Consider the following 22,780-nt stretch of genomic DNA (forward strand, 5'->3'; position numbering starts at 1 on the left):
TACCTCAGATGGCTTCCTGGAGGAAAAGATGACTCGCTGAATCTTAAGTGACAAGCAGCATTTACCCAGGTTTATTGGGAAGGACAGAAAAGACATTCCAAGCAAAAGGGACAGTTTGAGCAAAAACATGGAAGTGAGAAATAATATGGTGGATTTGTGGAACCACAAATAGTTCAGTCCTATTACAGGATAATGAGGCAGGAAGTGGCAGAAAAGTCGGCACATACAGTGATGTTCTAGGAATCCTGATTAGTTAGATAATTCCGAAGCCAGAACAGGTAAGCAAAAACATTCAAGTTCTCACTTCTTTATAGAAAAGAGCTAGTTTAATGAAGTCAAAAATAAAAAAATGTTCAAATGAGGGGTGGGAATCTCAACTCATATATTAAATGATTAATTTTCTTTGTATATAAAAAGCTCTTAAAAATAAATAAGAAAAATATAAGTAACTCAACAGAAAAATAAGACTAAGAACATGAATAAGCAGTTCATAGAGAAAGAAATACAAACGGATGGCAAATTGACAACATTTAAAATGCACATACCCTTTCACTCAGCAATTCCACTTCTAGGAATTAGCCTTGCCAATATAATTATACAAGGGAGACAAGAATGTTTATTGCATTACTATTTATAATTGCAAAAAGATTTGTCATCTAAATGGCCATCAGTAAAGGGCTAGTTAAATAAATTATGGCAATCCATATAATGGAATATACTAAACAAGCCATTAAAAAGAATGAAATATGAATATTGAAAAAATCATAGACAGCATATATATGGGTCTTGTTTTCTTATCCATTCAGCTACCCTATATCTTTTGATTGGAACATTTAATCCATTTACATTTAAAGTGATTATAGATAGTGATTATAGATATAATAATGTAATGTCTGGTACATACATAGTTATTGCCATTTTATTATTCATATTTTTGATTTTCATTTGTTTGTTTTCTCCTTTCTTCTGCTTACAGAAGTCCTTTTAACATTTCTTGTAATACAGGCTTGGTGGCAGTGAATTCTTTAGCTCTTTCTTGTTGGGAAGTTCTTTATCTCTCCTTCAATTTTAAATGATAACCTTGCTGGGTAGAGTAATCCTTGTTGTAGGCCCTTGTTTTTCATCACGTTGAATATTTCCTGCCACTCCCTTCTGGCCTGCAAAGTTTCTGTTGAGAAATCAGCTGACAGTTTTATGGGAACTCCCTTGTAAGTAACTAGTTATTTTTCTCTTGCTGCTTTTAGGGTTCTCTCCTTGTCTTTAATCTTTGCCATTCTAATTATAATGTGTCTTGGCGTGGATCTGTTTGGGTTCATCTTGTTTGGGACTCTCTGAGCTTCCTGGGCTTATATGTCTATTTTCTTCATCCGGTTAGGGAAGTTTTCAGTCATTATTTCTTCAAATAAGTTCTCGATCCCTTGCTTCCTCTCTTCTCCTTCTGTTACTCCTATGATGCGAATGTTTTTATGCATGATGTTTTCTCAAAAGTCCCTTAAACTATCTTTGGGTTTTTTGGTGTTTTTTTTTTTAATTCTTTTTTTCTTTTTGTTGATCTGACTGGGTGTTTTATGCTACCTTGTCTTCTAAATTGCTGACTCAATCCTCTGCTTCATCTAGTCTGCTGGTGATTCCTTTTAGTGTATTCTCCATTCAGTTGTTGTATCTTTATTTCTGAGTGGTTCTTCTTTATGGTTTCTATGACCTTCTTTATGTTTCCTATCTCTTTGCTGAAATTCTCACTTAGTTCCTTAAGCATTCTTATTACCAGTGTTTTAAATCCTGTCTCTGGTAGGTTAGCTGCCTCCATTTCATTTAGTCCTATTTCTGGAGGTTTCTCCTGTTCTTTTATTGGGAAATATTTCTTTGTTTCCTCATTCTGGCTGCCTCTCTGTGTTTGCTTCTATATATTAGGTAGATCTCCTATGCCTCTCAGTCTTTGCTGGGTGGCCCCACGTAGTAGGTGACTTGTGTGGTCCAATGGCACAGTCTCCCTGATAACCTGCACATGTGTTCTGGGAGTGTCCTTTGTGTGCATTGTGTGTATACTCCTGTTATAGTTGCACCATAATTGCTTTTTTGCAAGTCAGTGGGTGGGGTTGACTCCTAGACTGATGGACTGTGAGGATTGATTACGTCTACAACATGTGTACTGCTGCGTGGGATTGACCCCTCAGAGGTGGTCACCTGTGGGTTCTTGTGCCTGTTAAGACCACTCTTTGTGTGTGCCGCTTGTGGTGTTAGCCAGGTAGTGCTCTGGTGTGGTCTGAGGCCTGCCTCTGGGTGTGTTGTTCCTGGTGTCTCTTGGGAGGGGTTCCCATGCAGGTCAATTTCAGCCTTGCCTGTGACCAGGATGATCTGGTCCAGGATGATCTGGACCAGGATGTGCCTGGGATGATCTGGTAGGAGCCACACACTATATGAGGTTGGTTGCTTCCTGTGCTGCATTTGGAGGCATATGGGGGTGGCCTCGCTGTGAACTAAAGGATAACAACTTATAAGAGTTATAATAGTTTAGGTTAAGATCTTACTAAACTACCTAAAATTGGTGGAATTAAAAGGTTTATTTGAAGTCAGGAAGTTATATCTCCTTTTGAAGGCATTACTGATTGAGGACATCAACTTTACTTTTCAAGAAATAGACCAGTCTTGTTATATCTTATGGCTGAATTAAAAGTAAAAAGTTTTCTTAAAATAAAGACTATAATGTTAGAAGTTTCTACCAAAATTCATTTAAATTGCATTTTCTATTTTGGTAAAATTAGAATTTCAAATTAAAATTTTTACCAATTAAAATCCTATTATTGGCAAGATAAGCTACATATTTAAGGGTTATACTATAATCATTTATGTTAATATAGCTCAACTTTTAGAAAGTCTATATATTTGAAAGCTGAATTGAAGTTACTAAAAATTAGAATTTTATAAGCCAATATTATGTAACTGAGCTTCTAAAAGAAGGTACTAAGAAAATTCAGCACTATTGAAATCCTATTTTAAAAAAAAAATCTGCCCCATTATACTGAAACACACATCTTAACAGTAATAGTCAACTTAAATTTATATGGTATTCTAAAATTCTAAAATGATCATCCACATTATCCTCATTTATTCTCACTACAATCTTTATTAAATTGACAAGACAGGTATTTTTATCCTCTTTTAAAGATTGGGAAGAAGGTATGTAGTTAAGTAACTTAGCTAGTAACATACACTAAAGTAAATGGCAGCGTGAGAATCAGAATGCAATTCTGTGTCCTTCTGAATAAACGATACTGCATCATATCATTCCATTCTAAAGATGGCAGTGATTTTCCCTCAAATAAATTTTTGTCCAAAAAGTTACATTTATAAAACTAATTTCAGAGAAGACATTATCTCCTTAAACACAGACAGAATTAGTAGATCTTGGGCTCATCCTACATGAACTGAAGGAAACAAAAATACCACCACTATCCTTAATCATTTTGAATGAAGGATGCTTTGTGCCTGCTCACTTGCATATTTTTGGTGATGAATATTATTTAAGAAAATATATCAGATCTTACCTGTGGTTTGTCTAATAGAAGACAGCCAAGTTCATGGCTGAATATGTAAGTTATTCTGACTTTAACAGCTTGCTGAAAGAACTGAACGTAATACAAATGTCGTTGGTATTAACTGATTTTCCTAATTAGTCTCATTTTCCTACTTAAGTCTCATCACATCTTCAGGATACAAGAAGGAGGACTCATCTTCTGTATTCTATATCAGGTTTTCTCTTCTTTTTGCATCTTTCTTCCTTCCCATCCATTCTCATCCATATCTTAGAAGTCCTTTATATGCTTGTCTGGTGAGCTTCTTCCAGAATATGCTACCCAACCGTCAGCCCAATTCATGCTACTTATTTTTCCAGTTCATACGCTAGCCTCTGTTGATTTTACTGCTGAGAACACATTGATCTGCATCTCAAAATCTGAACATCCCACTTTAATATTTAAAACAGAAAGCACACAAGCCAAGAACCATCTCCTGACATATGTCTTTTCTGTATTTTGCTGATATTTAAGTGTATGATCTAAAACAAGCTATTCAGAGCTGTGTGATAACTATCATAACCCCACGCTGAAATAATAGTTTAAAATTATAATACAAGTGCATCAACACTCTAGGATTTAAAAGCCAAATACTCCTATTACTGTATATGAACTCTTTCAAAGAGTAATCAAAATAACACTGGGATATACTTACAAAAAAGCAACCACCAAACAAGAAAGCTCAGAAACGTCCCTCCACCTCTATTTGAAAGTAATGAATGATTCTTTTTTATACAATATGTACATAGACTATCCTAAACCAACAACTTTCCAGGCCTCACCTCTAGTACTGCATCTGCAGTGATAAACAGAGGAAAAGTGAGCATACCCTGCCACGCCTGATCATTTTTGTATTTATCTAACTATGACGCTTCACTCTCCTCCTTCAAAATTGTCTGCATCCTCATTTCCTCCTCCTCCAATTGAGACTGTCATCTTTGATACCAAGCTAGTGCCAGACGGAAGACTCCTGTATGTAAAGAAATATGGTAAGAATCTGAAGCTACATTAAAAACTAGTGTTAACTGTCATCAACGTCTAACATTTGAGAAGACGACATTAATCAAAGTAGATAAAGCTTACATTGCCATGGGAGGCTTGGTTCTTTAATGCTTTCTCATTTTTCTTATTCACAAGCAGATATATAGGTTTTCAGTTTATTTTCCTTAGTCATAGCATCAACAGTAACAGTTTACCTGAACAGCATCCCCTGAATTTCCTAGACATTTGGGTGTGGTACGAAGAAGCCAATACTTTCATCCAATGACAGATGAACCATCCACTTCATGGCAAGCTTAAAGAGAAGTGAAAATAGCCAGAAGGAAATACATTCACCTAATTCCTTAAATATCATCAAACATATTTCATCATTTAGACTAATTCAGTTCATGATTCTGCCCCCTGAAACTCAGACAGTGCTCTTTCCTCATCCATTAGTGAATATCCTTAGTCAAAGAAAGGCAAAGATACCCAACTTCAGAGGGCCAAGAAGACTCAAAATTGCCTCATGTTGTTACTAAGTGAAAGAAGCCGATCTAAAAAGTCTACATGCTGTATACTCTTACCCCATTACACAGATGGGGAAACTGAGCCACAGAGTGGTTAAGTGACATGCCCATGGTGTGTGGAAGAACCAACACTGAAACCATACTCTTTCCACTAAGGAAGAGGAGCCGCTGTTGTTTCAGGGGGTAGGACCTCAGGGAAGATCTGAAGAACTGAGCTTTGTCATTGAGACAGGGTGGGGCAGGGTGCAGGGGTAAGTCAGGCACTGGGAAGGGTAAATTACTGAGGGACCATGGATGGGCCGAATTGACTCCAGAATAGCCTGCTGCTTGACCACCATTTAGATTGTGTCATACTTCTGACCTTCATTGCTTAATCCTATAAATGATTTCACAAGGTTGTGGAATGAAATAACACATTCAACTCAGTACCTGATCCTCATAGTCTTATGACTTCCTGATCCTTGGGAGTTATTATAGAAATAATAATTGTTCTAGGAATAAATTTTTAAATGGGATCTATGCATGCAAATGTACACAAGGTTTTTAAAATATAGTAACCAGATTCTTTTTATATCAGATTAAGTTCTATTTTTTTAAATTAAATTTAAAAAGTCACTCCTAGAAACTATGAACAGAATTGGTTCTGCCCCACACTCTTCCATCTGCCTCTCTTTCTACCAGGTTCTAATGCTGCTCAGGGAGACACAAAACACAATTTTGACTGTCACTCAAAGGGAGGGAGTCAGGAATTTACCTTTACTATGAAACTGTAATATAATTTCACAACTCCCAACGAATGGCAAAATCCACAGACAGTATTTCCAAAAGCAGTTTTGCAATAACCACGCTCAGGAAATCCCCAAAGAATGTTTATAATTCTACAGACTTAGAGATTCGTTTTAATTCTAAAATTTCCCCAAATTACATCATCCAAAAATGTAACACTCCTTTTCAAATTAAAACACCATGTGTGTATTAGTAAATCTAACATAGCTCAAAAATATAATTGGAGCAAATTTCACAGACTGGTCATTACAGTATTGTTTTAATCATGCATACTGTGTTTCCCCGAAAATAAGACCTAGCCAGACAATCAGCTGTAATGCGTCTTTTGGAGCAAAAATTAATATAAGACCCAGTATTATATTAATTATATTATATTATATTACATTATATAAGACCCCTGTATTATATTATATTATAATGTAATATAATATAATATAGTATTTAAGACCCGGTCTTAAATACTATATAATACTATTATATAAGACCAGGTCTTGTATAATATAATATAATATAATTAAGATTATAATATAATATAATACAGTATAGTATAATATAATATAATATAATTAATATAATTATTTAATTTATAGTAAAATAAGACTGAGTCTTATATTAATTTTTTCTCCAAAAGGCGCTTTAGAGCTGATTGTCCGGCTGGGTCTTATTTTTGGGGAAACACGGTAGTTGTAAGCAGTTTACATCCAATGGTGAGGAATCAGGTCAGGACTTGGCCACGCAGAGGGCCTCCGTTGATGGGAGATACTGTTACAACAATAGGGATAAAACTCCTTGCATTCTTGTTGCTGCTATTCCATACCAGAATGCCAGTCTAAAAGATGGGGTCCTTTCTCAGCTCCACTACCAACCTGCAGACGGAGGGTGAGCAAGTACTTAATTTCTGACTAGTTCGCTCTCTACTTGTTACAACAGTTTGAGAATTGATAGTACTCATTAATGAGCCGGTGAGTGCTTTAAGACTTTTTGAGGTTGTCCCACTCTGTAGAACCTAACAGTATTGCTTTTTCTATGCCTGTGGCTTGCAGAAGTACCGCTGTGCTTGGGTTAATGTCACAACTGTAGGACAAACTGGAGTGTTTTTATAGGAATCCTACATCACTTTCTTCTATCCTGCGTAACTGGTTGTGAAATCAGAAGTGCCTTGTCTTACTCAAAATGTCACCCTGAAAATATTTAAGAGAAAAAAGACAATTTTTAAAAAGTTTTCAGGTAGTGCACACATGAGTACAACACTCAGAGAGAAAGATAGCAGAATCAGAGATTTGTAGCTTACAGATGGAATGTGAAGCTCACTACAGTATTGGAGGATTGTATACTAAAGATATTTCTTGCATAGGTTGGTGCAGCATAATAGAGCTGAATTTCAAGGGTACATTTGATTCCTCTGAGAGGCTAAAAAATGAGTCCAGGTGGTTCGAATGCTATTGTGCCTGTTTAACTGCGGTTGAGTAGACCACCAGTACCATGAATTAGCACACATACATGGGCAGATGGGAGGATGATGGCAGGAAGACGCAGAAGTTGTGTTCTTTCTCAATTTTCTCAGCTAAAAAAAATTACCCCATTAATGATTTGTGCTACCAAATAAGTAGCAACAGAATGTGACATTGACTGACCCAGCTGACCACAGGGCATTTCAGCAATATGCACCATTTCCTTTCCCCTATATCCCACTCTGGGCTGGGCTGTTCATGTGGTCTATCTTGGAAATGCTTCTTGCAAGGCTCTCCATGTTTTTGTGCATTTTCCCCTAAGTAGCCTCAACCTACACTTACCCCTCTCCTTTATTTTCTAAAATGCGTTTTTTATTTATTAGTAATTTAAAGAATATTTAAGAATATAACGTGGTTTTTTAATTGTGCTAATACTTTTGTTTGGATGGTAAGTGCCTTGGTTACCAAATTGCATAGATTGTGAGCAGTCTGCTCCAACTGTGTTTCACCGGTTAATCCTGTTATAGTTACAGTGTGATTTTGCAAAACACATGGTCTTTCAACACTGCATATTATTCTAGCAGAAGCACCTATAATTTCTGGTGTGGATGTGAGGATTTCTTGCCTTTTTGCTGTTGTATAAGGAGATAGCTAAAGATGTACTGCCATCTGGTGAACAAAGGGTTGTCTGTGTCCTGAGATAAGTAAGTGCCATTGTGATGCAGAATTGTAGAGGCGGGAATTGAAGACCCCAAGTGGTGGTTGTGCATTTTCTGCCTCTAATGATGAATTCTCCGAACACAGCCCTGTAAGTGATTCTTTTACTTAAAATTCAAGTAAATTAAATAAAAATAATCCAAATCTTATTTGAAACATCTTCTTATTTCCCTGAATAATGAATTTGGATTTAATGAAACACCTCCTGCCATGCTCTCCCCTTAACTGATTATTTAAAATAAGATAGAATTAACAGTGGCCAATGTGTACATCCTAGATGTTCCTAAACTGCAGCCTATTAGCAATCCGGATGAATCCATTATCCCCATACTCCTTACTGCAATCCCCACAGGGCATCAATTTTCACATAGCTGTGTAGCTTATGTTTGAATAGGATTATTATTAATATACTGATTCCTTAGAATTTTTATCAGTGACAACTGCCTGGCAATGAATCTCTGTTTAAAAATGTTATTTCTTCTGACCCCTGGCGCATACTTTCACTGCGTAGAGAATTCTAGGTTGGTAGTAACTGTTTGATGATATGGAAGATGACATTCTGCTGCGCTGGTTTCCATAATTACTGATGAGCAATTGTTTCTCCAACTGTTCCTCCTTCGAACATACTATACTCCCTGCCCCTGTCCCCGACAAATCTGGTTACTTTTAAGATTTTACTCTTTGTGTTTGGTTCATGGATCGGAACAAAAGAATAGGCAGAGACAGGCTTTTGTAGGGCCAAGGCACGAGGGTTCACGCCCTTAGAAGTTTGCAATGCCAATTTTGTGTCGTGTGATTGTGACTGTGGAGAGTTGCTGTTTCTCGCTGACCTCCCATGACCCTGGCAAACACGTTACGTCGTAGGCAATGTGATTTTTGACGTTGGTGACCACTGTGAATTATGGCCACACTGACCGGAGGGAAGGGTTGTTGCTATGCAGCCAGAGGCTGTGACACGTGCTGGTCTTACCTACTGGCATAAGGTCACAGTGCCCAGCAGGCTCTGGCTTTAGAATTTGGACAATGACAGTTTATTTTGAACTGCACTCCTATTTAACACGCTTCACAGGGTCTCTGTGGATAGTAGGCCATCAGGGCCTAAGTAGCAAGTGCAGCCGAGGCATGGATTTGCTTCTAATGACAAGAGCATCTTAGTCAGGGATAATTATTTGCTGCTTTTACGGTCTGAATTCTCAGCAGGTCTGCAGGCCAGACAGTGCAATAAATTCCATGTGTGAGGTTAAGAACTAATGTATAAGTGAGCTTTAAATTGTGTGTACAGGTGTGGGTCGGCTGTTCCCTTTTGGTGGTGTTTTGAACTGAATTCAGAAGCAAGAGGGGACTCTATGGAGGGGCCAACCCATGGATAAACATAGTTTATAAACAGGCTTTTAAGAGTCATTCCCCCTGGGTGGTGAACACACAATGGGATTTATAAATGATGTAATATAGAATTGTACACCTGAAATCTATGTAATTTTACTAACAATTGTCACCCCAATAAAGTAAAAAAAAACAAAGAGTCATTCCCCATTTTGTAGTTTCCAGTTGGCTATGGATGTGTTAATTTAGATATACTCTAATCTTGGTTTTAGATGTCTGAGACCTAAAATGTGACTCTTACCATAGAAGGGTGGTAGAATTTTATTAACAAACAAAAAGATGTGAGCCTTACCCGAGAGGGTGTGTCTGAAAGCTGCAGAAAGACTCGGTGGTGAGAACAAGGAGGACACTCCAATCAAATACTGGGACAACAGTCTGACTGGGTTACATAATATTGGGGCAGATTTGAGAGGGGAAGTTGGGTCAGATCAGTGTAAAAACAGAAAAAATTAGTGAGTAACTTTTGAGGTGATCACTTTTTGTATGCTGTACCCTGGGAAAACATGTGCAAGAAATCATGGTGAGGATTTGCAGGAAGGCACAGAAAAGATGAGCTATATTGGAGGGAGGGTAGAAGGAAATACTATACTATTGAATGATTTTGTGATAGAGGTGGGCCTAATGGAAGGGTCATCTGGGAGGGATTATGTAACCCACAATAGTTGAATGTGGACAAAATATGTTTGGACAGCAGGTGTGGGGACAGAGTCCCAGAGAGCAGTTTCCAGGCTCTCAGCCTCATGTGGAAAGGTGCTGGCTCGGTTAGTAGATGGCCATCAGCTGTGACTAGTTGGCCATCGGCTGTTACCTGTTAGCCATTAGTCACTGATATAACTTCTGTGGCTACGTTGGTTGGTTGGTTGGTTGACGGAGAAGTGGATGGCAGGTTGCAGATCGTGTGGCTTCTGCTTCCTGTGTCTCCAACCCAGCCGCCAGCGAGAACATAGTGGTATTACTCCCCTACCTATGGCTCCATGGGTGTTCCTTTTTGGCCTCACCATATCCTGCGTTCTTGTGCGGGGAGTGGGACTAGACATCCTGCATGACAGCAGGTGTTTTTGGCAGACCCCAAGCTTGCTGTTTTCTCATATCACACTACGGAAAACTGAATAAAATGAAATCTAGAGGAATATATTAGAAACATGTCCAGACAAAAAACAATGAAAAAAAAAAGCAAGTACTCAGATCTGGCAAATAGAATGGCCCTACCTGGTAGAGAAGGAAAGAAATATGTGGGGTAAATTAATCAGCTAAGTCCTCCTGAAACTACTGGTAAAGAAAATTAAAACAATAAAGACATATAACAGAAAGGATGTAGCAGATGGAAGTGATATACAGAACCAGTAACATCCTAACCCAGAGGAAACACCTCTCCTGAGTAGTAAAGACACAGCAGACCACTCTGTGTGTACTTCATGAAAAGCAACTTCATTTCAGAACTTCTGGATTTCTCCAGCTGAAACAGTTCTAGGGACGAAGTGGGCAGCATACTGGTATACTTCTCTGGGAACCAGGTTTCCCAGCACCAAACAGTTCCATAATAAATGGCAGCAGCCATTGTGGCTCAGGACCAGAAATACTGGTCCTTGGGAAGAATGGCGGCTATGTCACAAGGTGGAGTCCACACCAAAAGAGGGCACTCAGTGGGGAAGTCAAAACGGTGCGACTGACAATGCTGAATGGGAAGAACTTCTCAGTCAGGCCCTGATACCTGAGACTGCTTCCATTGCAAATTTTAAAACGACAAAGCAGGACTATCTTAAATGACAATCCCTGGGAAAGAAGATGAGTGAATTCCGGCCCCTACCACATCCCGCTTCCACATATATGATAAATCGCATAGTGTCAAACTGAACCTCTTATGGAAGGTTTCTCCTAATTACTTGTTAAAAATTGAGATATAACATAACATTCGCTTTTTAAAAGTGTGCAATTCAGTGATTTTTCGTGTATTCACTATGTCGTAAAACTATCTCCAGTATCTAATTCCACAATATTTCCATCACACCAAACAGAAACCTTGTACCTGTTAGCAGTCAGTCTCAATTCTCCCCTCCCCGATATCCTGGCAACCCCTAATCTACTTTTTGTCTCTACGCGTTTGCCTGTTCTGGACATTTTACATACATGGAATCATACAGTGTGTGGTTTTTGTGACTGGCTTATTTCACTTAGCATTATGGTTCCAAGTTTCATCCACATTGTAGTGTGTAGCGTTACACATTACATTTTAGAGCTGAATAATATTCCCTTGTATGGATATGTAGCATTTGTCTACCCACTCATCAGTTGATGGACAAGAGTTGTTTTCATGAGGGGGCTATTACGCATGAGGGTGCTATGAACATTGGTGTGCAATCCTAATGGTTTTCAGGGTCATGATCATAGACCCCAAACAAGCATCATGGCTTGACCCGCATACTAGTAAAGTTGAAACCTTTTTTTTTTTTTTGGTACCTCTGAGTCTCTATGATGGCCTTTGACTACACCAAGTACTGGGTTTTGGAACATAATTATGTTTCAGATAAAGTACTAGGAGTTGGGGATTGGTTGGAGATTGGTTTATTTACTAAAATGTTGTGAGTGTGGGAAACAATTGCCATGTAATTGTTTTGAATCAAAAGAAGAAGACAAACAAATGAGAAACAAAGACTCATAGACACAGACAATAATTTAGTGGTTACCAGAGGGTAAGGGGGTGGGGGGTGGGTGATGAGGGTAAAGGGGATCAAATATATGGTGATGGAAGGAGAACTGACTCTGGGTGGTGAACACACAATGGGATTTATAGACGATGTAATACAGAATTGTACACCTGAAATCTATGTAAATTTACTAACAATTGTCACCCCAATAAAATTAATAAAAAAAAAAAAAAAAAACTTGTTTGAATCCTTAAAAATGAGGCTCCTGAGCTGCTTAGCAGTGAACACACAACTTTGATGTCCTGAGCTGCACCTGATGTCCCGGCTGCAGCTGCTAAAAACGTGCAGACATGGGCAACTCATCTGATTGGAACTGGGCAGAATGAGAAGTCAGGGAGAATGGTTTTCAACTTTAAATTGGGATTTGGGACTTTAATTTCTTTGGATTAATAATGCACAAGGGCAGCAGGGTTTTGTTTTATTTTACATTTTAGCCCCATTCGACTTCAACATGCATTCTTCTTATAAAAAGTTAAAAGTAATTATATAGAATGAAAATGTGAAAAAGAAAAATCCGAAACTCAAACCTAAACCTTCCTTCTATCTTATTTGTCCTCTTAAAGGAAGTGTTAAAAAGTGGGTGTGTGTTCTTATAAACCCTTTCCTATGCATTTGCAGGCATATAAAAAATATGCAAATACATATTTTTTATATTTTTGTATTGTTTATGCATATAAATTACATTTTTTACCTAATACATCTAAGGATCTTAACATATTAGTGCATGTAAATTTATCTAATTCTTTTGAACTGCTCTATAATTTTCCAGAGCATGGGTGAAACAGAGATTAATGAGCCATAACTTTATTGATAAATCTGTGTGTTGTACAGAGAGACTTGTGCTGTTATAAACAGTGCTCAGTGAACGAATGTCTCTTATTTAGAGAAGAACTGTAGCTGCGAGAGATAATTTTTTAGGAGATTTACTTGGCCAAAGGATATCCCCTTTTTAAATTTCTAGAACTATTGATAAATTAATAACTCCAGAAGTTGTATCAATTGACACCTTCATAAGCAGTATATAAGGTTCTGTTTTGCCACAGCCTTTCCCAGAATGTCAGTCAAATGTTTGATTTGTTCCATTGATGTATTATTTTGGTTTTATTTTTAATTTGTTTCTTAGAATCAGCCTATTTCCTCTTTGGGTGAACTATCTTCTTATATCTTTTGCCAGTTTTCCTTTTGGACTGTTGGGATTTTTTTCTGGATTTATAGGAACCATTTATGTATTAAAATGATTGCTTTCGCCTATGTTTTGAGTCCTGAGCCCCCACCCCAACCCACCCATTTCACTGCTTGCCATAGCTTATGTTTTTAGTTGAATTAACTAATTCTGGTTCTATTTATAGTTATGGATTTCATGTCATGATAGACAGACTTTTCCTTTCTGTGATTATAATTATCTACATTTTTATGTTTAAATATTGATCCATCTGAAATTCATTTTAGTGTAATACAAGAGATTAGGAATCAATGACATTGAGTGTTTGCAGTCAGTCAAAAATTGTGTTACTTTTCCATAATATGAAATTGAAATTAAAACATGGCAGCCCAATCAAGGACTACATTTTCTAGTCCTTTTGACTTGCATGTGTGGCCATGTGACTGGTAATCAACTACAGAATACATGAGGAAATGGTATGTGTCACCTACAGGCCAAGATTTTTAAGAAGTTGTCTGTCCCATTCACCACCTAGACACAGGCAACAGAGGAGCCCATCTAAATTGTGGCCGCATAAGTTGGCAGGAACTTGGGTCTCTGAATCACCACAGGCAAGATAGTACTCAGCGATTATCTCCAGGAACATCTACAGTGACTGTTACTTGAATGAGAAATACACTGCCATAGTGATAAACCACTAAAATCGTGGGCTTATTTATGAAAGTGGATGGCATGGCTTTACCAATAAAGAATCCAATGAAGAGATAGCTGTTCCCAACATTTCATGTCTGAGCACACTTCATTTTATTTAATGAGTGTTCTGTCCACTGCCAGTGAAAGGGAATCATTAGCAACCTAGCATCTGTAAAGGATCTGGAAGGGAGGTGGTTTATCAGTGGGTGATTTTCAGGGTTAACCACATGTTCAAGTGAGAATTTTGTTCAGTGCGCCTGTGTCCTCCACATCACTATGGCACAATCTGCAAGTAAAAAGCAGAGGTATATCAAACCAATCCAGGCTTATTTTAATCTAATAATAATACTTCATTTCAAGTAAGACATCCAGGACAAATTTTAATTCAGGTGTTATACTAGGACAACAGTTGAAAACTGGTTTTGACTGCTGGAGACAGAGTTAAAGACTGCATAGGAACCTTATCAGTGACCTACACTAAGCAAAATAGGCATCATTTGTTGATATGAATAGAGAACCAAAGATTACATCTGAAATACATGAAAAAGGAGCGCAATGAGCTGATAGAACACCTAAAGTAAGTGGACAATAAATATTTGGTGATTAAGCTGAAGTTGATTTAAAAGATATTCAAACATGACAGCACACACTTTTTCCTCTAAGCTGTCTGACATCAGCCAAATTTTACAAATGCTTAATTCTTTAAAGAATTACTTTGAAAATCAATCCCGTGCCCTGCAGTAGTATTGAACTAGTTTATGAATGACTCTTCTGTTCATTTTTGTTGCAATCTGTTCAAAACCATTTGCGAATCTTTAATCAAAGTGTTCGATGAAGGGTATACCATGGAAGCTTAAAGTTTTAAAGCCTTTAGCAAATTGGAATTATTGAAAATAAAGTGTGTAAATAGGAAGCCATTGAATGTGTCACTACAAAAGTGAGGAAGGACATGAACAGATCAAACAAGGAGAGCTCAAGCAGTATACCTGGTTTAATTTTGAAATGTTGTAATTGTGTTTTGTAATTTCTTCACTTTTGAGAAGAATTTTTAGATGAGCTTCCATTTGGGGGAATTTACATTCTGTATTGAAAAGGAATGAAATAGAAAAGGCCTATTATTTTGCAACATATATCCATTTGGTTTGGCAAAACATTCAAGATAATCAGAAATAGAAACAACTTATTTGATGAGTTTCGTGTTATAAAATATTTGTCTACAAATGACAACATCAACGAAACAAAAAGGACAATGATAATAATTTCAGTCCAAAGTATTCGGACTGAAATATTTAAACATTTCCATACATAAAAGCATAATTAATAAGCTCCACATAACAAATTTTCCTAAGCAGAAATTTCACCATAGGCAGAAAGAGAATTTTTTCAAAAAAATGTGGGCTACAAGAAGAGTCATTTGAAGGTGTCAACAAATTCAAATTGATTAATGATAAAATGCAAACTTGAAGAATATTGCCATTTTGTAAACCTACTAAAAATAACAAGAACCTGTTTGTCATTGGAGCACCAGAAGGAGAGCAGAGAGACAATGTAGCAGAAAAACATTTGAAGAAATAAAGACAAAAATATTTCCAATATGACAAAACTTATCGAACAGGTCCTAAAGCTCAAAGTAAGTTGAATTTTTACATAATAATGCATATATGAAGTACAATGAAAATATTCCATTTATAGTATAACATATAAACTACTTGAATTCCAGGCACAAATTTCTAATGATGAAATAGAAGGAGAAAATAACCGGAAACTTGTAATTTATACTTGATTATAAAGTATAAATTATAATAAAGATGACATAATAAAGATAATGAAGATGTCAACACTTCATTAATAATAAAGATGACAACACTTCCTAATTTAGTAAATATATTTTAATGTAAAACTGATTTTTCTCAGGGTATTTTAAATAACAGTTTAAAATGAGAATTTGAAGCCAAGGAAACATGCCTTTGTTTTTAATTATTGACTGTTTGTTTTCTTAATTATTTATTTTTTTCAGTTACAGTTGACATTCAATATTACTTCACATTAGTTTCAGGTGTACAGCATAGCGATTAGACATTTATATTATTTATGCAGTGATTCCCTTCAATTAGTCTATTCTTAATCATGCGTTTTTATCCATTTGAATCGGGGCAATCAGTAATTCTATAATTGATCTTTGATTGGCTAGAGGATATTCAAACAAACCTTCAAAAAAAAAAAGAATACTGGAATAAAAGTTAGTTCATGAACAGCCCCAAGTACCATAACAAGAAACATAATCTTAAAAAATGTCCTGAACATGCATGATTTAGCTGTAGATAAAACACACCCCCATTACTGTTGAAGTTGCACTTTGTAACACTGTGTAACCTAGCATATTCAATGCCTTCGTTGTTTTTTTGGTTTACTGAGGGCTTAGAACTGGAAACAAATGCATAGGAAATATGTGCAGGTAAATGGAAAGAAAACCCTATACAAAACAGCAAGATTAATAATGGATCTGGAGTCGAGATTGCCGTTCCAGAATGCCATGAAACGTTACTCCCACAATCACAGAAGCAATGGCAAAAGGTGCTCACAAGGAGCACAGTGGATGAGGAATTAGCAACAAGGAAGCAATGAACATAGCTGTTGATGTGACAATGACATTTCCAATAGTGTTTTCTAATATTGCAATATGCTGCTCAAAATACATGAATGCCTGTTTCCACACCATTAGGGGAATTTCACACTTTTCAGCCAACCTCGTAACTGGAATAATGCTATCTTCTTATTGGATGAAGAAGAAACACCCATGGTCTGAATGAAAGCCTGGGAAGAAATGATTTTATGTGATGATGATGTCGACTGGCAAAAAATAACTCTCCAGAAAAATCCACCAAAAGAACAGTTTATTCAGGAAAAGAAAAAGAAGTGAAGTCACCTCAAGACTGGCACTCCAACCAGCGCCCACGTGAAGAAGCAGCCCCAATTCCAAGATGACTATTCTATTTATTAGCAGCCCCTCCCCCGGGAAGTTACCACAAAGTTTAACAGGAAGTCAGGACTAGAGAATTAACAAGGGGCCCAGCTCCACCCATAGTCCTCCCAGCTCTATGGTTAAGCATTTTAAGATGCCAGTTCACTTTTATCAGTGAAATATTAATATAATACATAAAAAGTGGAAAATCCATAAAAAGTGGAAATAGCGTTTATAGAAGCATTCTTGTCGTGTACATCTTCTCTGGTATCTTCCATGTATTGCACATATTCTCGTAACCAAAACTCGGTAAGATTTTTATCTACATACTCATTGTTTTCAAACTCTGCCAGACGTTTTTCCAATTTGTCTAGCATCTTTATCCCAGCAGTCAAGAGTTTAAGTACCGATAACCATAACCCTAGACCATAATCTGGAAAAAAAAACCCTTCATCTATATTAAAATATTGTGTAATGTAGGAATCGTCTCTTGCCAAATATCAAAGGTCTAAGCCTTCCTATATTTGGAAATCATTTACAAGTATACTACTTAGGAGGTATGAAATGTACAGAAGCACTACAAAAATCTTGGACTCAGTGCTTGTGAGAAAAGGGCCGTAGTAGTCTCCTAGAGCATCAGAAATGCTCTTTCTTTGCTGTAATCCATTTCTGAAAACTCAGAAAAACACAATAGCAAAAATAGGATTTTTTTCCTTCTGAAGTGATAGATTGGAAAGGCAGTAGGTACTTTTTCCACTAGATGGCAAGCTTACATTGTTAAGGGGAAATTATTATAGTTAAGAGCATTTAGGTTCAAATGTATATGAAACGTAAAAGCATTAAAACCTAATAGTAGACTTACTATGTTATAATGTAAGGGTTTCATCCCAAGAAAGTTTTCAGTTATTATTGATTTATCCTTGACTTTTAGCTATAATCTTCCATGATTTATTTATAATATTTTATATATTTTCTTGAATTTGATTATTTCATGTGACGTAAGGAGTTTGTTCAGAATCCTTCTAGTTCATCTAAGAAAGAGCTACAATCTGAGGCTGCTCTTTATTTTTAATAAAGAAGAGGGCAGGCCAATGGCTCAGCTTTTTTTGTCTGACATGGTATCTATGAATAATTACACAACTTTGTTTTATTTTACTTTATACAATTTTTATGGAAGGCACTATCTAATTGAAGATTTTATTTTTCAATATATTGAAATTTTCAAAGTTGATTTAAAAACACATTATGCAAAAATAGTACAGACAGTATGTAATCACCACATGATTCAAAATGAGGTAATCGCTTACATGGATGGCATGCAAATATAGCAAAAATCATGAAGGTGGAATGAAAGTTTCTAAAGTTTGGGAAACATTGGGGTAAATGACTTGCAAGGTCTCCCATTTTAAAATATCTTGACATTTATTTTTCAGGAGTTATGAACCACCATGTAATTTAACTTAGCTCTATTCTCAGGTTGGAATCCACCTGGCCTCTGGGGTTAGAACCTCTCAGGGTCTTCCAGTCAGGTTGACATGCAAGGACCTCACGTGTGATCTCTAAAGCTGTCAGCAGTCTTGGCTACTGCCTCAAATAATTTATTCCCTCTGCGTATGCTTTTGCTACTGAGAGGAACAGACTAATTGGGTCTTCCTGGCCATCCGTGTCAGCGAGAAGCTTCCTGCTAAGGTTCCTCTCCCTCTTTTCCAACCTTTCTCAGTGCCAAAGCCTAAATAGGAGGAACATTTTTAAAGCACATGCCTGCTGAAAATACCCTCTAGTGATTGTTTCCCAAGGGCAGACATTTCCTGCCAGCTAATTCAAAGGCTTTTGAAGTCACTGCTAATTTAAAAGCTATAAAAAGATTGACACTGGAATGCTTCCCCGTCCCCGCTGTTTTATCCCAGCAATAACTCTCACTAGTTTTTTTACAATCAGCTTTCAGTTACAATTTGGGGCTTGCAAAACATGACTCTTAAAACCCATTCAACCAGAACAGAACATGTTTCTAAAACAGAATAACATGGTCCTAACATGGATATAAACATGTTCTTCTCCAGTTAGGATATATTTCTTAATAATAAACTTCCATGAAATCAGGTTTGGAGTCAGTGAGTCCTACATGGGTTCAAAATCCAACTCGTCCGCTTACTAGTTAGGTGCTCTCTGACAAGTTACTTCTAAAGTCATTCTAGCTCTAGAACTACAGGCCTGAGAAATGGAGCTCATTCTTAAATTTCTGATCACAATAAGCGAAAAGTTCTACTGTGATCTCTCAAGTAGCCCAACCTGAGTCAAAGACTCTGACCTTGTGAATGTCCCCAGGTGCCACACAAATAAGATATGCATCTCTCTCTTTCCTGACCTCATTTCCTGACCTCATTTATCCTCAATGAGGATAGTGGGTGGATTCCTGGGACCTGGCTCTCAGCGTCCCCAGTAGGCCAGGGACAAGTCCATTTCCCCTCTCTTGTGCTCCTTCTGTCTGGGATTTCTGTTCTTTTGCATTGGGAGTAGACACATGTAGAGTCAGGGCTTAGCCACTCAGCTGTCTGATCTTGTACTTTCCAGATTCTCAGTTCTTTAATTTGTAAAATAGGATAAATAATATCTACTTCTCAATATATACTTTATTAATGACTGGAATTTATTGAATTCTTACCATGTCCTAGGCAAAGCAATTACCTTAACAGCTCAAGGAGGAAGAGCTTTATGATTGTCCAGGGCCCTGAGCTCAGAATGGCTATCTTGAAATTCCCAATAACTTTTTAATACGGAATCCAGCATTTTCAATTAGTACTAGGACCTGCAAATTTTATAGCTAACCCTGGCTCTAAGAGACAGAAATTACTCTTGTCCATCTTTAACGGATAGGTAAATCATGACACAGAAAGGTTTAGTAACTTGTCCAAGGTCTTATAGCTTGTAAGTGTCAAAACAAGAGGTCTCCTGATCTCTGCGTTTAACTACTTCTGGATAGTGCCTTAGTGAGAGTACTCGATGAAAAGCCATTAGTTGCTGCTTTATAACTGAGTGGCTTCCATCCCCAAGTAGTCTTTCCCCTCATGCTAATGACCCTTAGCTCAGAAGTTATTGAGAAATGACCCCATGTTGCAAATGCATATGATTCTTGAAAGTGCTGCCTTGTGTTATGCTATGATTAGGCTGGGGGGCCTGACACAGTGACGTCACTGCACTGCCCTTGTAAGCTGGGCTGGAGCAGAGTCTCTTTAAAGGGAAGCAGTGAGGAGGGAATACCTGATAGGAATACTCTGGAAAAGAGACAAGAAATTGTAAAGTAGATAAAGTCTCCCATCTGGGGTCCTACCCTGGCTCTTGACCACAGAGTTATCAAGGTATCTCAGGCCTGTTTCCCTATCTCAGGCAAGTGGGTAAAGGGGTGTGCCAGTGAACTGGGAGAAGGTTTTCTCCAGGAGGCAACAGGACTAGAAAGCCAGGACCAAAGAGGTGGCCAGGACACAAAGGGAGCCTGAGCTGCTACACCACCATGTGGGACTGGAAGGCAAGTGTCCTACGCAGAATTAGGAATAGATCAAGGCTTGCAAATCTAGAACCCAAGAGAAGGTCATGGGTTGTGGCACGAGCAGGAAACTGCATCATGCCTTCCATGGTTTAATCGTTTTTTTTATGTACCTTTGCTTTGCCTCTGTAGTTGGTATGTTTTGTTTTAGTGATAGTAATTTCAACTATGCTTAAAAGAAGTTGGAGAATGGGATTACGACCATGCATGGGCCAGAGATTAAAAGGGGTGAGAGCAATATGTGCCCAGTAACTCTCCGCAGTGCATGGTGGTTGCAGCAGAATTAGAAAGTGATGGTCAGGAGGAAGAGGCACGTTTTTAAATTAGCTGGGTACCCTGGGTTGGTGTTTCTACACTTTAATGTACACACAAACATCTCCTTAAAACACAGACCCTGATTCAGGAGATCTGGGTGGGGCATGAGACCCAGCACTGTTCCCAAGCTCCCAGATGGCGCAGAGGCTGCTGGTTTGTCGACCACACTTAGAGCATCAAGTCCTAGAAAATGGCCCGCCGCTGAGGTTCTGGGCCAGATATGTTTTCATGTGGAAATGTGAAGAGGAGAAAAATGCCAGCATGCTACTTGCATGGAAGAATGCATCCGTTAAAACAAAACCTGAAAGCTCTTGATGTTATCACTGCAAGGAGAATGATTAGGGAGAAAAAGAAGCTGAACATTTTTGCTGGCAAGTTTCATTTTTTTGTGAAGTTTAGTATGATTTTAGAAATGACAAAAAGCCTCAGCTGTGTCTAGTACCTCTTTTGCCTTTCCATGATGTTCGAAATTCCCACCATGAAGAAGAACCACTGTATTTTATTAAGGCAGCATGTCCTCAAAAATGCCCACTCTAAACAGTTGTTCCAAGGTGTTAATGGATGCTATACCAAAAAAGTGAGTGTTCTATAATATCATTAAGTAGGGAAAAACCGACTCAACAATAAAGTTGAACATGTAACTTTACTGGGGAATCTTCAGAGCATTTCCATTGTGATTAACTAACATCGGAACAAGACACAGCATTTCCTATCCTTGTTTGACTGTTGAAAGCTCTCTGGTCCCCTTCTTTTCTTCCTTTATTAGCAATTAAATAAGTGCCAATTACAGCAAGGAAATGCTGGGGGTCTGGGAGGATAAAGGGAACTATAATATTCAGTTATTCAAGATATTTTATTGAGTGCCTACTGTATTTCAGGTGTCTGGTAATTGCCTTGTAGAACATTTGGAGCAAACACACTTTTATAAATATATACATTCATCCATTATCTACCTCCCCATCCGATCATTTATCCATCCATCCTACTAGTCATTCTACCATCCATCCATCCATCCATCCATTCATCCATCCATCCCTCCATCCATCCATCCATTTATAAAGTCATTAATTAGTTTAAATCATGTAAGTGCTAAATCATATGTAATAGAGCCCCCTCCAAAAAAAAGGAAATAAAGGAGGGAAAAAAAACCCTCAACAAAGAAAACAAATGAAAGTCCTCTGGGCTCAATATATTCAAATTAAAACTGAGAATTAGCTTCTTGAAAGTATATTGCCCCCATTAATGTTTTCTCCATCCATTAGGGGCCAACTACTCACTCAGTAAATGTATATCCACAGTATATGTTGAGTTTGTAGAGTGACCACAGCTAGAATTGCATTGGCATATTGGACTGCCTGCTTTCCTTGCATTTTTGTATCCTATATTTCATGCCAAAGAATACAGTATACTCCAGTATACTCCTCAAAGTTTTCTTTCCTTTTCTTCCAAAGATGCAGAAACTCAGACAAAAAGGAAATGTTTTGACAGTCATCGTGGCAGCTTTCTTATTCAGATTTAGTGCTATTTCTAGTTATGACACAGCTCGCAGCCTGTAGTAGTACAGTGTAATTGAACGCTTAACAAAAATAAAATGGACTTCATAAAATGCAGGTGTAAAATCAACTGAAGCAAGTCAATACTCCACCAAGATTTATTGGCATTGATTTTATGTTTATTAGATTTATACTTCAATTTCACCACTTCAATTTCTTACTAAGAGATTGCATAAAAAAATAAGTTTTTCTACAAAGTGTGGGGAGCCATGATTTCTTGTTTCTCAGAAACCTTGTGAGCTGGCTAGTATATAGTTAACTTGTCTCAGCTTCTAAGGTAAAGGACCTTGAGAATGTTTACAAGTTGCTAAGGAATGAGATGGAACTGGCCAGTTTCCCAGACACAGATAACTGGTGGCTATCATGACATTTTGGTAGTCTCTTTTCTATAATAATTATGACTAGGAAACTTTGTGATGATTCTGTAGTTTC

General features: G+C 37.5%; 1 pseudogene across 1 annotated transcript in view; it reads right to left on the reverse strand.

Annotated features, from left to right (window-relative positions):
* The window catches only part of LOC308499313 (patched domain-containing protein 3-like), a 32,690-nt pseudogene that overhangs the window by 8,262 nt on the left and 1,648 nt on the right, over positions 1-22,780 (reverse strand). Inside the window, exons 2-3 of the transcript in view lie at positions 17,124-17,608; positions 16,207-16,827 (exon numbers count right to left, since the gene is read on the reverse strand). The product of the transcript in view is annotated as a patched domain-containing protein 3-like (transcript). The remainder of the gene's footprint in view (positions 1-16,206; positions 16,828-17,123; positions 17,609-22,780) is intronic.

This window comes from Rhinolophus hipposideros (genome assembly GCF_964194185.1).
Source record: "Rhinolophus hipposideros genome assembly, chromosome: 1".
In the NCBI taxonomy this organism is placed as follows: Eukaryota; Metazoa; Chordata; class Mammalia; order Chiroptera; family Rhinolophidae; genus Rhinolophus; species Rhinolophus hipposideros.